The 16,791-nt window shown below is 38.4% G+C and overlaps 1 pseudogene; it reads right to left on the reverse strand.

Annotated features, from left to right (window-relative positions):
• Positions 1–352: 352 nt before the first annotated feature.
• Positions 353–10,395, reverse strand: LOC100258214 (uncharacterized; annotated as a pseudogene).
• Positions 10,396–16,791: the final 6,396 nt, after the last annotated feature.

The raw sequence follows: 16,791 nt of genomic DNA on the forward strand, positions 1-16,791 counted from the left end.
GCCAGTACCAACTAAAAACAAACAGTTAAGTTTGCTAGCACCAACTAAGAGCAAATAGTTAACTTTGCCAGCACTTCAACACTTCCTTTTGGATGTTTTCAGTAGATAACCTCAAAAGATTTATGGAACCATGGATATTAATCTCGTATAGTACATATGAGTAATTGAGGAAAAAAAAGGAAAATGTTTGTTTGCTGTGATGAGCTTTTCTGTATCCACGAATATCAAACTTTCTAGCAGCAATACAGAAACTAATAACAACCTATTTAGAATCTTAAACTCAAAGCTCTTGGTGTATCTAAAAGAGCTTTTCGGCACCACCAATCATTCCTTAGGTAAAAAACGTCAACACTTATAACCTAAATAAGCCAAGCTTGCTAACTCTCTCCTTCTTTAATGTTTCAAAGTATTGATAAATAATGGTCACGACACATAAAATTCCTATGCCCGAGCTAATTGTACTGATGAAATCAGCCAGTATAGTCAATGCACTGATACACATAGCACCGAAGACTACAACATTGGGTATGTATCGATTTAGCTTTGTCTGCAAGTTGGCCTCCCAATGCCCAGGCATCACCATTTCTTGTTCCTGTAAAATCATAAAAAATTCAACTGATGGCCACCAATTGTAACTAACAAATATTCCTTATAATCTATATTCATACGACTAAACAAACTCGTATGGTACAATAGTGTGTTATGTGGGATCCTCCCCAAAAATTGCCACGTGGCTATCTTTCTCTTAGCCGCGTAGACCACCCCCCTTACGACGCGTGGCATAGCTCATTCCACCCGGATAGGGAATTCTCACTCATTCCACCCGGACATCTCACATTCGGATATCTCATATCCAGATCCGGCCAACGTTCTACCTTATCCGGATGTCTCACAGCCGCAATTCTGTCCGGCCGACATCCCACTTTCTCCGGATATCTTACAGCCACAATTCTATCCGGCCGGTGTTCCACCTTCTCCGGATATTTCACATCCGGCGCCTACCGCCGGATGGGAGAGGGGGACGATTCAGCTTCCCCGGACATACATGTTCGGATCCTCTAGTAGCGCCTACCCGGAGAACTTTTGCAGCCGGCAATTTAGATTCCCCAGACAGCTTGGCTCGTCAGATACTCGCGATTCGCCGGATCCATTTCCGCCCACAATAAAAAAGATAACTCTGACAATACTGACGACCAAGTCTCCTGAACTGTCACTCATCTTTAATGCAAGATACATTCGACAAGACATTCCCAAGTCTTCTCAGGTCTCCTGACACATCCCCGATATTTAAAGTCATAAATTGAGGTGGTGGATGCCGCCTAAATATCTTCCTGATAGCCACCATCTTGGAACAGAAACGTTATGATTGCTTCACCACCCTATGAGCCGCAATCATGACAATGGGACCCGCTAGCACAACAAGGCCATACTTTCTGACTCATATATAAACTCTAAGGAGGCTCTCAAGGAGGTAAGCATTTTCTTGAAGCCATAAGCAATAAGCCATAAGCAACAAGGGATAAACATCCTACTAAGGGATAAACATCCTTGACAAAAATCACGGAGCAACACTCCCAAAGGAAAACTCTATTTTCCAACAACTTCCAAAAGACTAACTTAGTCATCGGAGGGTGTGTCCGGACAACCCATCCGGGCATCTTTTTTGCAAGAGGAAGGAAGGATCACTACAACGCGTTGATCGAGATTCCGTTGCCGGTGATTACTATTGTAGCAGGGGAATTTTGCCATCAACATTGGCGCCGTCTGTGGGAAGAACACTTTCTTCTCAGAAAATCCTATATCTTCCAACTGTAAAAATGACTTCACCCTCAAGGAGTCGTTATTCCGCTAGAGGTGACGAAGGTTACTTCGAATGGCGAGACAAGATGGAAACACGACAGTGAGAAAACGAATGGTAGACGCAAATTCTGCTCCAAGAAACAAGGAAGCTTAGGGAAGAAAACAATGTCTTGAGGATCCAAGGCTCTTTCCAATGTCAGCACTATCAGCGGGGGCAGGATCCCTATCTCAACCAGGAAGCTCCATTCCCTCGAGAGGCGAGCCCAACCCTCGAGGCGCATGAAGCATGGCCTAGCGAAACCCCGGTGCACGCTCACCATGTACGACGAGACGAAAGTTCAGACTCTACTCGAGTTTTATCCAAGCGACAGCATGAGAAAATGCCCTAAATATCTGACGCAGCGCGCGCGTTTGGGACCCCAAACACCCTGCAAAAACAGGCCTCATATCGCCATATCACTGGATGCACACTCCGAGCCTTCAAGCTCGCCTACTTTACAGGGACATGCCGCCCACCCCCTCGTGGTGCGGGTCGGTAAAGATTCCTCACACACAGCCCCTCTTGGCTCTATCAGCAGGTGCTTGGACGACATGCTCTCCACGCCTTTCAGCTCTCTTATCATTAAATATGAACCCCCACGAGGGTTCATTGTCCCGAAATTCTCCACCTATGATGGATCCAGCGATCCTTTTGATCACATCATGCATTATCGACAGCTCATGACCCTTGACATAGGGAATGATATGCTGTTGTGCAAAGTTTTCCCAGCCAGCCTACAAGGCCAGGCTCTTTCGTGGTTTCATCGACTGTCCGCGAACTCGATCGACAATTTTCGGGATCTGTCCGAGGTCTTCGTGGGGCAGTACTTATGCTCAGCCAGACATAAGCAAAATATCAGCACCTTGCAGAACATCAAAATGCAAGAAAGTGAAACTCTGAGAGAGTTCGTGAAGCGTTTCGGACAAGCTGTCCTACAAGTAGAATCGTACAACATGGACGCAATACTCCAAATTTTTAAACGGAGCATATGCCCAGGGACCCCCTTTTTCGAGTCCCTTGCCAAAAAACCTCCTACATCCATGGACGATTTATTCCGACGTGTGAGTAAATACTCCATGCTAGAAGACGACATCCGAGCCGCTACACAGCAAGTCCTGGTAGCTGGCCAAGCCACTAAAAGCGAAGCCACCAGAAGCTTCAAAGCACCCAACCATCTTGGGTCATCCAATAGGGAGTAAGATGAGCGACGCCCGCCACTCATTCGGATGCCTCTCACCAAGTCATACGAAAAATTGCTTCCTATAATCGCGATCTGCCCGACTTCAGATGGCCAGGACCAATAAGATCGCACCCCTCAGAAAGGGACAACAACAAAAGATATGATTACCATAAAGATCATGGGCACAACATTGAAACGTGTAGAAGCCTTCATTACATGGTAGAGAATCTCCTAAAGGCGGGACACTTGAAGCAGTACATCCGAACAGCGCCTAAAGGTGAAGGATCTTTCCATGATCGAGGCCCATGCGCCCCAACGGCTCCTGTTATGGCAGTAATCAACTACATACATAGAGGCCACTCTGCCCCCGGCCCATTCTGGCTGTGATGCCCCCGTCTGGCACAGTTTGGTGGTACGGTTGGGCACCAGAGCACTGCCTTGTCATGAGTTCGAATCCTATAGAGGCCACTCTGCCCCCGACCCATTCCGGCTGTGATGCCAATGTCTGGCATAGTTCAGTGGTACGGCTGGGCACCGGAGCACTGCCTTGTCATGAGTTCGAATCCTACAGAGGCCACTCTGCCCCTGGCCTATTCCGGCTGTGATGCCCCCGTCTGGCACAGTTCGGTGGTACGGTCGGGCACCAGAGCACTACCTTGTCATGAGTTCGAATCCTACAGAGGCCACTCTGCTCCTGGCTCATTCCGGCTGTGATGCCCCCGTTTGGCACAGTTCGGTGGTACGGTTGGGCACCAGAGCACTGCCTTGTCATGAATTTGAATCCTACAGAGGCCACTCTGCCCTTGGCCCATTCCGACTGTGATGCCCCCGTCTAGTACAGTTCGGTGGTACGACTGGCCAGAGCCAAAAATAAAAACAAACATATCTTGCTCCGTTCCTTCTCACCCCGAGAGCAAAAACCCGTATATTTCATCAACAAAGCGCTTACCAATACAGAAACAAGGTATTCAAGGATGAACGCATGGCCAAATACTTATTGAAAGTACAAGAATCACTCAGCCAGTTGGGAGAGTGGGTCATTGAGAAAATCCCAAAGGAATACGACTGGACAGTTGACATAAGGGCCCATTTACAAGCGGGGACATTTCTTGAAGATCCTAAGCGCGCCCACAAAACCCTGGTGCAAGCGTCCCACTTTCTCCGGGTATCTCTCATCCGAAATTCTGTTGAGGCAGCACCCATCCGGATGGTCACATATCAACAAAAGGTAGCATTTTTATCCCGCATTTTCTGACTGGCTCAGACATGCGATATAAAAGGGGGCATTGTGGGATCCTCCCCAAAAATTGCCACGTGGCTCTCTCTCTCTCTTGGCCGCGCAGACCACCTCCCTTGCGACGTGTGGCATAGCTCATTCCACCCGGACGGGGAATTCTCACTCATTCCACCCGGACATCTCACATCCAGATCCGGCCAACGTTCTACTTTCTCCGGATATCTCACAGCCGCAATTCTATCCGACCGACGTTCCACCTTCTCCGGATATTTCACATCCAGCGCCTGCCGCCGGATGGGAGAGGGGGACGATTCAGCTTCCCTGGACAGACATGTCCGGATCCTCTGGTAGCGCCTACCCGGAGAACTTCCGCAGTCGGCAATTCAGATTCCCCAGACAGCTTGGCTCGTCAGATACTTGCGATTCGCTGGATCCATTTCTGCCCACAATAAAAAATATAACTCTAACAATACTGACGACCAAGTCTCCTGAACTGTCACTCATCTTTAATGCAAGATACATTCGACAAGACATTCCCAAGTCTTCTCAAGTCTCTTGACACATCCCCGATATTTAAAGTCATAAATTGATGTGGTGGATGCCGCCTAAATATCTTCCTAATAGCCGCCATCTTGGACCAGAAACGTTATGATTGCTTCACCACCCTATGAGCCGCAATCATGACGATGGGACCCGCTAGCACAACAAGGCCATACTTTCTGACTCATATATAAACTCTAAGGAGGCTCTCAAGGAGGTAAGCATTTTCTTGAAGCCATAAGCAATAAGCCATAAGCAACAAGGGATAAACATCCTTGACAAAAATTACGGAGCAACACTGCCAAAGGAAAACTCTGTTTTCCAACAACTTCCAAAAGACTAACTTAGTCATCGAAGGGTGTGTCCGAACAACCCATCCGGGCATTTTTTTTGCAGGAGGAAGCAAGGATCACTACAACACATTGATCGAGATTCCGTTGCCGGTGATTACTATTGCAGCAGGGGAATTTTGCCATCAACATGTTCCTCTATGATTCGTGCAAATTAGACACAGTAGCCAAACTCTTTGGTAAGTTAATACAACATCAAACCAAAATGGGGAGACAAGGGAAGGTCCAAGACAACATCAATCTCAAAGACATAGACTGAATGGCAGGACAAAATGTGCTAGATGGTTAAGACTGTATTGTTTAATGAAGTGCTACTACTGATGCATATAACTTGCCAAGCGAGGTATACACAAAATTTAAAGTTAAGAAACTGAACTAAAAGAGAATAGTTCTCTGTATACTTCTTTCAAGGTCCGAAAACAACTATCATTTGCTTATGCCTCTCTTTCACTCTTTTTCAAATGGAGTTCAGTTCACTACACACATTTTTTTCAACCCCACAAACCAATTACGCATTGATTACCGATAAAATATATTAATATTAAAAAACATCTTAAAAAATAATTAATATTCACATAGTTTATAATATTCCAGATCCTCTTTATAGTATTTTGAGCACCACCTGATTCTAGATTATGTTCCAAATATATATACAATATTTACCAATAAAAATATTAGGTAAGGTACCCATTATAGGATTAAGAAGCAATATTATATAGTACAGGGAGCCCAAAAAATTAATATCTTAGTTAAAACTAACATCTTAAAAAGTATGCTAACATGTGCTTCGTAGGGACAAAAAATAAATAGCAAACTGGGTTTGGTTAAAGTAGAAGAAAAAACAATAAAGACCCCTCTATGCAGGCAAGTAATAGATGACTAGTGATTAGTCATTTACAATGCCTTGCACATCACCGTGTCAATGTACCTATGGTTCCCATAATTGAAATCTCCTAGCGAAAAAGATTGGGCCCATCGAGCATGTGTACTGGAGGTTGGGATAGGATGCTAACCCCCCAAGGTAAATACATGAAAACAGGAACTATGATAATTGCTTTTAACAAGTCGCATACTATTAAAACATCCTTAACCCAAAAAAAAAAAACCCTCATTTCAATAATAGAACAAAAATAGTGTAGAAATGGAATGACAAAATTAAGAAAAGTATAGTCCCAAAAAAATTCATACCTTGAGCTGCTTAACCACATTTGTAGCATATGATCTACATACTTCAATCCAAGTTTTTTCAAAAAGTGTACAGGCAGCAAACATAAAGAGTATATAGAAGAAAGCATGGAAAGGATTGGCTGCCATATCAACTAAGCTGTAAAATATTGTCGAAGTGTGTTAATGGAGTATAATCATCATTAAGCAGAGGCACTAAGAGTAGGGAAAACAAACACAACAAATTGACAACTCAACAAACAAAAATGTATTATATAACATAGACAATATACAAGAAGTTAAAAGAAAAAAATGATCATGTTACCATGATAGTGCAGTTATATACGAAGCAAGACCACCACCAGAGATGTATTGACCACAAATATTCAGATTCCTTCAACTTCCCTAAGAGATTTACAAGGAAATTTCCACTGTACCTCCTATGCAACAACTATAAGAAATAAAATTGTTAGTATAACACCAGAAGAAAATGACTGCAATTCATGTATACAAGCTTAAAGCTCAAGTACCTAGGATATAAAGTAAATGTTGGAAACAAGAGCAAATTGTAGAATGATGGGCATGTTGGAGGTGTAGAACAACTTAATAGGATATGAACCTTGTTGTCCACGAGCATTCTTTGACCTCACAGGAAAAACCACCCGGAACCCTTGGAAGTAGATAACAATAAGGAAGATCAAGACCGTTGCAAGAAAATTTGTCATATTTGGAAGGTTCTGCAGATAGAAAGCCTCCTATAGAGGTCGAACCTTATCTATCCAAGTTATTAGTAGATGAAAGCAATAACAACACCTTCAAGTTCAGCTCCATGACTGCTATTAATAGTAGTGGGGCTAAAAGCCTTCTAGATGATGTTTTCACTACCAATTGATCATAAAAACAATTATCACTATTTGACAGTAGAGTTAATGGTTAACCCAGAAATGAGACCACCATTCACCAAACACTGGCTGCTAGCTAGTAAAGCTTTTTCAAATATTCCATGTTCAAATAGTATTGAGATTGGAGATTTGAATACTTCATTGCAAATAAATTCCATTTTTGAGATTTGATTGGCTTAAAGTGAAATACATATCAGTTAATATTATAAGATTTGAATTGTTTGTATGCACAAATTGTCTTTAACTTAATCTCAGATTTCAATGCAGCATATATAAACTGTCGCTATAATAATCCACCCAATCCAATTACACAAAGCAAAGAAGTAAAGAGACCTAGATAAAGATGGAGAGACTATTTTGTTCGCAAGGATCAAACTATTTGTTTTAAAGACTTTCTTTTGGGAGACTATGCCACAAACTCTCTTAGTTTAATTGTGATTATTCAAACAACACACAAACAAGGGGAAAACATAGCTTATCATCACTGAAATGCATCAAACCCATCCCTCACATTGGGCATACCTACATGACCTTGTCTCTAGTATTGTTTACCTCATTCATGAGCAAGTTCACTACAAGCCTCAATCTGTACAGATGCATCTTGTCCTGTACACCGCACAAAAAATCATAGTCTGGTATGAAATAACTTCCACAACATCAATGAATAACATGTTGGTTGTGCTTACCTCCGTGAGTGAATGTGCTAGTGTGGCTCCGTTCCAATATTGCATGTACTTGATAACGAACATCCCACAGTCATATCTACACCACCAATTGCATTTCATTAGTTAAATATATACATTAAACGGAAATACAACTATAGGACTACCACATAGGTCATGATACGAAAATTATCACAAAGAAAGTACTATACCCATTTCGTTGCTACACAATTTGAGGTTGCACATGCACGGATTTAGACACTTCCAATTGCTTGTGCATGCCATGTGCATGGAAGGCTTTATCAATCGCTTCAAATAATCTTCTTGTTATGACACTTATGCCATTATCCCTTCTCAAGGGAAAGAAAATAATATTTCCACTCGTGCTATTGGAATATTGATAACGTGGATGTGCCAATGGTTGTTTTCATAAACTAGGAAGAAAAGCTACATGGGGATTGAAGAAATTTCCATTACTAGGTCAGTAAGGAAAAATAAGAGTTTTTATCAATGAAATGATATTTGGCGATGATTCCATTTTAACATGTATATAGTACTAGCTCACAAGTTGAGAAATCATGTCCCACAATTTTAGCATCAAGAAACATACGACACTTGTCCCTGATTTCATGTTTTTTTTGCTTTATTTGGAAAGCTACCAAGCACCACCTATATAAGTTTTTTTTAAGGCTTAGCACATAATAGTCGATTAAAAATAATTGAGAAACACATTAAAGAAGTCTGGTTCATGCCTCATTGAGAATGATGGGTCAAAATAGTGTGATCACGGTGGTCGTGATTGTTCTGCATTGAGTATGCGGCATACTGCTCATATAATCTGAATATGTACACATGTTAATAAGTAAAAAAAAAACAAAATGCATTGAATTCGTATTTAATATCTATGGATCAAGTAGAAACATTTAACACATACCACACTATTAACCCAACGACCTCCATTCAACGAAGAAAGCTCATCCCGTGTGATGTATGCACCATGCATATCGCACAATATCTCACTACAATGTACAAAATGCCTTATGTCAATAGCCAAAAGCTGAAAAAAAATTTGATCACATAAACAATATGTGGTGAACTAATGTGAAGTACCTCGGGTCACCGTCTTTTGCTAATGCAAAATTAGCGACTAACCTTTCTTGATGGGTGATTTTAGGAAATTGTGTAAGATATTGAGATACAAAGAGGGGTTTGCAAATGGCTGTAGGCTTGACAATCATTTTCGCTATCCGTTTATATCTTCACCTAGAGGTAAGGATAACAGGTTTGTTGTTGCTGCCTTCTTCAGCATTAATTCCCACCTCTTTAGGTGAATCAAAGTTAGCACCATAGTTAGAAAGTGCACCAGAGTGTTGGCCAAGCAATGGGGAATCATCTATTGCTGTAGTGGTGTCATTTTCCATCGGAGAATGTGTTCTTAGTGAATCGATAGAGTGTCCCATAAATTGATCATTACAAGGATGAATGTCGGTGCTGACCTCATCTTTGTGTGCTTTAACATTTACTAGAGCTTGTGGTGGGGAGATTGCATAACCAGTTTGCCTTCTACTGGACTAGGAACATAGGGTCGCAATGTTTTCTGCCAATGATGAAGCAAGGGTGACAAACTGTTCCGATTTTCAAATTACACCTACTTTATTGGTCTATTATATAGGGACATGGAGTATCAATTAACAAGGTCAACACAAATAATCATGGTACTCATGTTTATGTGTGCACTTAAAAAGTTATAGAGGCATGGAGTACCTCAGTTGGGTCATTGGAATGTGAGCATGTTGCTTTGTGTGGAGGTGCAACCATATGTGCAACTAGTTGTTTTGTTTGTAGAACTTGTCCATACATCAAACAAACATTGATGATTATGTTTGAAATGAAAATTAATTATGAAACCAATTTATAATTATGGAGTTGTTGAATATGAGCATACCTGAACATGATCATACTTTTCATAAGTATGAATTTCTGCTGCTAAGTGTCGCTTTATTTGGTCATCTGTCCATGCAACACATAGTGGGGTTCGCACTTCAACTTTAATGGACGACATGTAGAACTTGGTGATATAGAAAAGTTGTGCTATGGGAAGCAAATATAAGTGAGTTACAAAAGCCTTTTAAAGATTAGCAACTTCATAAATTAATGTGCACGACGTAGCACAAAGTTTGCCCAATTTTTATGGATAGCGACATCACTGTCCTAAATTGTGTCCCACAAGTCATGCATCCCTTTAAGTTTTGAGTTAGGGGTAAGGATAGTGGCACATGCAAATATGAGGAAAGATTTCTTGAACTCGTTGCCAAATGGTAGATTACACAGGTTATCTTCCAATAACTGAATGTTGTATGTGCGGTTGGTCGTGCCTCACCTATTATAAACGACAATGTCCACACCATTGTCTGGAATGCCTATCACCTCATTAACATCTTTGAGAGTAACTGGGATAGCAACATTTGTTGACATATGTAATCGGTGATAACCTAGATCGTAATTGGCGATGATCCACATGTTGAGTTCATAACACAACTCTTTGCAACCCAATTAGAGCAAACCCCCAAAACCCATATCAGCTATGAACTTTTTTTTCTTCATTGGGAGTGTGTCAATGAGTGTAAGGAATTTCTTTCCTAAGCATCGAGATTTTGGAAACTTAACCTACAACATGAAATAACCAAAAAAGATTAGAAAAGGGTCGCAATATTTGAGTTATGCCTAAAGGTTCAGAGTGATAAAAAATTGTGAAACAACTGTAAGATCTTTTACCAAAACTGGTCTTGGTGGAACATGGTTTTTCCATTTCCTGTGTGTCTTGTCCATGTTTTTTTGCTAATGGAGACCTTTTTATTATTGTTTTATGCAAGAACGGACAATGGCAATTTTGGGGAAAAAAACCTCTACTTTGGCTTTTGATTGGGACAGTTAGCGTATCTATTGTAATAGACTAGGCAGTTGTTGTACCTGAACATTAAACTGACCACATTTAAAATTGAATTCTTGATTAAAAGCATAATAACAATAAGGTCAAACAAATGTGGACTAGTAGCTCTAATTCAGTAGATTAAGTAATATTTTTTCAACCATAGTAATTGACAACATTAAATAAAATATGTATGCAATGTTGGTAGTGCACTCAATAATTCAATAATCTAGTCTACCTATAGGGGTTAGGATCATAGGAAGGTCTCCCCCCCCCCCCCCCCCCCCCTCCCCCTCATGTATCAACCATATCAATAGATTCATGATCAGGTGGATTTAGAAATGCATGAAATTGTAAAAAACATGACAATAAAGTCTTACACAGTTAGAGTACTTGACTATATCAAATTTTGAGCAGCGGGGGGAAATGATGTATCTCATGAATGTAAGTCAGATATATTAAACAATGTGATCAAAGCGTCCTCTTCACTAAACCAAAAAATGGGTCCTCGATGTCCTTGTTCTTTGGCACATTGATTTTATCAAATCAAGTAACTATGATGAGCTTCATAGATAGAATTGTGAGGCCATACCGCATTATGCATGACATTGCATAAAGCAGGCTGGAAGTCCTTGTTAGGATTACAGACCAACCTAAAAGGATTTAATTTCTATGGGTTGTGGGCATAGAGGGGCACAATCCCAGTGGACACTATTTGATTGCATAAAAAATAGTAGGTTATATTCCTACTTCTGCTCCTACTGTTGTGGATTTGCATCATGCAAAGAAGCAATCTCGGGATGAAGAGTTTCAATCAACTGAATCATCGCACAACCTAGCAAAGCTATCATTGGTGTGCATGATTCTTTCTAATTGGATTAAATACAGGCTAAGGATATAGAACAAGTTGTTTAAATGCCTAATTTTTTTCTATACCTCATGTATGTCATTTTTGTTAAAATATTTTAGCATCACTAGTAAAAATACAATTAAAGATGTGCGCATTTGGGAAATGTAAGAGTAGCCTAATGGAGTGATGGATTGAGGAAAAGTGATTCGGATATTTTAGACATAAGCTGGGAGAGATCATTCCATCATTAATGGAACAGGAAGTTGAAGGGTATAAAAATGGGATAATGTCATGTTGACAAGTCATGGATAGAATTATCAATACATAGTTACTGACTTTTATTGAATGGAAAGGCAAAAGTGGGTTCAGACGTTTGTTCCCAAATATTTGAACTGGGGCAATTTCCATGGTACACAACAAGATAGTTCAGCTTTCTTTCTCTTATTTTGTTAATAATTTTAGCATGTATTATAAACACTAGGTTTTATGTGCAAGCTGCATGTTCTCATAGTTGTATTCATGATTCTTAAATCAAAAGTTTAGTTGATATGAGAATAGTATTTGCAACAATGCTTCCTCAATACAAAACTATGCAACCTATTTATAGTTGTTTTATTTACTTTTTTATTTTATTAAATTTTTAATTTTAACAGATGGTTGCAGTAGGCCCTTTTACCACAACTGACAACTCTTATTGATTGAGCCTCTAACAGAGCTTCTAGCATATGCAAGAAGAAAGATGCTCAGTTTCTTATACTGGTTAGAAGCTAATGTTCTCATTTGAATACTATCATCAAACATTTCTATTTATTTAATTACAATACAGAAGTTGCATTTGTTTACTGATTAATCACATTATGTAAGGTGCATTTATGCTATGAACATGTGTTTCACTAAATTGAATCTATGTTAGCACAAGCCATACTTGTCAATCAGTTATGTACCACTATCAAGCAATTTATATCAATTGTAGTACTAGTGTTTGAGTCTATTATTTTATAAGTGACTTCCACTTTTAGTAAATTATTCTCAATGTTTGTTGTTTGAGCATATGCAAGCAACATTCATGGAATATGAATAATAAAGCCCATTATTTTTATGAAGAATACAATAATTGGAGATTTTTCGTAAAATTACTAAGGTCGACAAACGAGCCTATAACATCTACAAGAAGAAGGTTGTCTTCTAATTTGTAGTTTGGATAGTTCCCGAAGAAAAGAGTTCTCCAACCTTGTACAGTCATCCTAGTGGACACTTTCGAAACAACAATTATCAATGTATGATAAAAACCATTAATTTTAATTGTTGCATTTTTACTAATGGTTTTGCAGTTCTTCAATATATTACTTTAATTTTGATAAAGGAGATTTCATTGACATAGTCACTAGCTGTACTCACATGTGGCAAGAATAGAGGAACAATTGCAAAAGGAATGAGAATTGGGCACAACTTTGGAAGCTGGAATTATTATGTCTCAGGGTCCATTACTTATCTTAGCTATTAGTGACTTCCAAAGTTGGCCTATGTCCACATTTAACTAGTATATTAGCCCCTAGTCCTATACCAGAATTTAACATTTAAATGTGCTAAAGGTGAAGGCAAAGCTTGGGGAAGTTGCTTTTACGGAGGCAAATGTACTTAATCTCAAGCAAAAGGTTGATGATCTGAGTGCTCTACTTAAGGATAGAATGTGAAGTAAACTATAGCCCTATGCATGATTCATGAAGTGAGCCCCAAAGATCACAGAACCATAAAGCAAACTGTAAGTCCTTATTTACTCTAATTCCTAGCTTTGTTACAAGTGACTTAGGTATGAGATATATACTTAGTATTTAGTTTCTACTAACCTATATGTGTATGACAAGCCTATTTAAGCTTATTTGGTACAACTATAACTTCTGGTAAAGTATTTTTCGACAAATTTTTGAACAAAAAGGAGATTGCTATTTAGCATATAACATAAATTTTAAGTTTGAAATATCCTAATTGATGTTATTAAGAAAAAGTATCCAACTAACAAATTTACTAAAGGAGCGTTTACCAAATAATGTCATCTTTAACTTTAAGTGGTTTTATTGTAGGTAGAGAGATTGTAAAACTCTTATTAACAATGCGAAAAGGTAATATGAAGTTAAACAGTTGCATTTCAAAAAAATATTCATGTTCGGAAATAGATCAAATGTACAAAGTGATTTTATTTTGGTAAAAAGATTATGAAGGAAATAGTTTTGTACACAGGTTGATGATGAAACGAAATCTTTTGCTCTCATTTTTTCCTTATCTGATTATAAGAAGGATAAACAAAAGATTGTTGAAACTAAATCTACTTCATATCTTCATGAAAAGTCAACATGGAATAAAGTATATCTTGAAGTGCATCCAAATCATTAATTTCCAATGTTGATAGATCCATGAAATTTGGACATCATAAATCATCGTTCTATAGGCTAATAAAAAATGGTTGAAATTTATAGTATATTGAATCTAAATTACAGCTTTAATCCACATTTTTTAAACATAAAGTGATTCCAATGACAATCTGATAATGCAGACATAAATGGGAGCAAGGAACCTTCATTTAAGGTAAGCGTATAATTAGTGACTTAAACTTGGGAACCGAAACTGAGCAGTGAATGTAGAATGAAGAAATAAAATGAAACAAACTATGGGCCATTAAGGAGTGACAACTTAAATTTTGTCATGAATTGTGATTCCAACAAACAATCTGACACGTTGGGGTGTGGTGTTTTTAACATATGTTATCATCAAAATAAGGATTCTGTGAACCATAGGAATGTGAAACGATGTGTATGCAGGTTAGTTATTATGTTCTTAGGGTCACTTGCGTATGCATACACAATATTATATCCGTCATAGAAAACATTGCTCTACTATATAAATAAAAAAATTAAAGAAAAAAGAAGCTGTTTCTATACATGCCAAGAAAAATACATATTTCTTCAAGTTGGTGCAACAAAGTCCTTTAAATTGTGAATTGCCTACATCAGCATAGTAGAGCCATAAGAAGCTGCATCATAAACAAAATTTAAGAAATAATAATATTTCTCATCCTTCCATTCCTTATAGAGGAATGAAGATGAGAGTTCATTCAAAATGAGAGTACACGCCTAAAATTCATGCACATATTAAGTATAATGATATTAAATATATCCTTGATCACCTTAAAGGAAAAAAAAAAAAACAGAATTAAAATAAATCTACTATTGATATCAACAGAAGATTGAAATCCATGGAGAAACAACCCTACTTAGCACCTTTCTAGCTGGACGAAACAGCCGAAACTTAATTAATGCCCCTTAACAAGTAGGGAGTATGGGAATCCCTTTCCAGGACATGTGATCCAAGGAATTAACCAGTCACCTACAGGAATATGAACTTTGCATTGAATTTCCTTAAGTTGAACCCTTCCACCCAATTATACATTGTAAGCATACCCTTTAATTTTATTTTTCTTTTTTGCAATTGGGGATTTTGCATCTTCAAAGTGAAGAGCCATGCTAGATATATTTAGCATCAACCCTAGTTGAACACAACTTTTGGGAAATGTGACCCAACCCTTATCCAAGTCAAGTTAGATGAGATTCAATCTTGGAAGCACAGACATAGTGGATGAGCCTCTATACCCAAAGCAGAACTAGTTGAGTTTAACATTTCTTTATGTGGTTAATTAGTGTGGCCATTTAATAGTGCAACTATGGTAACCATGCAGTGGCAAAAAATTTGCAATTTATAATATTTGAATGTCTAATACACAGATTTATAATGGAACAATTAGGAAAAATTTGATGTCTCTATTAGTTCAGAACATACAACAATGTGCATAATTCATTTTTGACAAAGATGTGATAAAGATGGATGGACTTAGACCATAAGCAAGAGAAGAAAGTTTTTTGGATTAGAGCATAGTGGGATCAAACAGGAGGTAATCCATAAACTTCAATTTAATAAAAAAATTATACATAAAGGGGAAAATATCGTCAAAATCACACAACCCAACATTCCAATGATGGAAAAGTACAAAAAAAATATGCATAAGAAAATAAATGGTGAACAAAATGACTACTCTTTGTTCTCCTGATTGCAAACAATCCCTTATATAGTGCCAAATATTTCACATATATAGAATCTTCTTCACACAAAAAGTTTTCATTTACTATATATACTTAAAAGTTGGGAGAAATTAAAAAATTGTTTAACTATAAAATGTCAATTTGGCATAGGACACAACTAGTGACAACAAAAGGTACAAAACATTTACATAGTAACACAACTGAAAAATGAACCAACACAATCACCTAAAACAAACAATATATCTCAATGTCAAGACAAGAAAATGAAATGGAACTATGATAACAATTTGGAAGTAATATTAACCATGACAACACATTGATGATTAGGTTTACAAATTTGTTCTTAGTTGATAACAACCTTTATAAAGTTTCTTCTAAAAAGATAATGGCAATACAGTGGAACAAAGTTTCAATAATGGAAGAAGGTGACAACAAGGCACTTAAGACAAATGATTCTTGCACGTTTCCCTATTGTGCTCGGATGTATGACATTTAGAGTAATAGACAGTCTGTTTATCTTGAAATTGGGACTCAATGAGCTTTTTCCTTGGTCTTTCGAGAGGGTGTTTTGTATGGGGAGGGTTAAAAAAGAAGAAAACTTCACCGATGACAAATCATACCAAACCATCAACATCTACGGATGGCATGTCATGGGTCTCTATACAAGAAAATGAGCCCGAGTAGATCAACTTTTGCATTGGGAATTTGTACCAATCCTAAACAAAATCAGCAACATTATGACCGATGGAAAGAATAATGGTTGTCGCATGTTCACAAGGGATTCCCAACCCCTACATGTGCAAGTATGCTTCATAATGTCCACATTCAAGAAGGTCATCCAAATACAAACCCCAAATATTCCGTTCATGAAAGAAGTGACCGGATACACCTCACACTTGGCAATTTTTTGCAACACTTTGTCTTCAATTTTTGGCTCTACAGACCCTTTCCAATTGTTAGATTCCTCTTTATGCTTGACAAGCAAAGAACCTTACTTAGCCATCTACTCCATTAAAAAGTTACAAATGGAGTGATGTCTTTCATTC

The sequence above is a fragment of the Vitis vinifera genome, chromosome 18 (assembly GCF_030704535.1).
Source record: "Vitis vinifera cultivar Pinot Noir 40024 chromosome 18, ASM3070453v1".
Classification (NCBI taxonomy): domain Eukaryota; kingdom Viridiplantae; phylum Streptophyta; class Magnoliopsida; order Vitales; family Vitaceae; genus Vitis; species Vitis vinifera.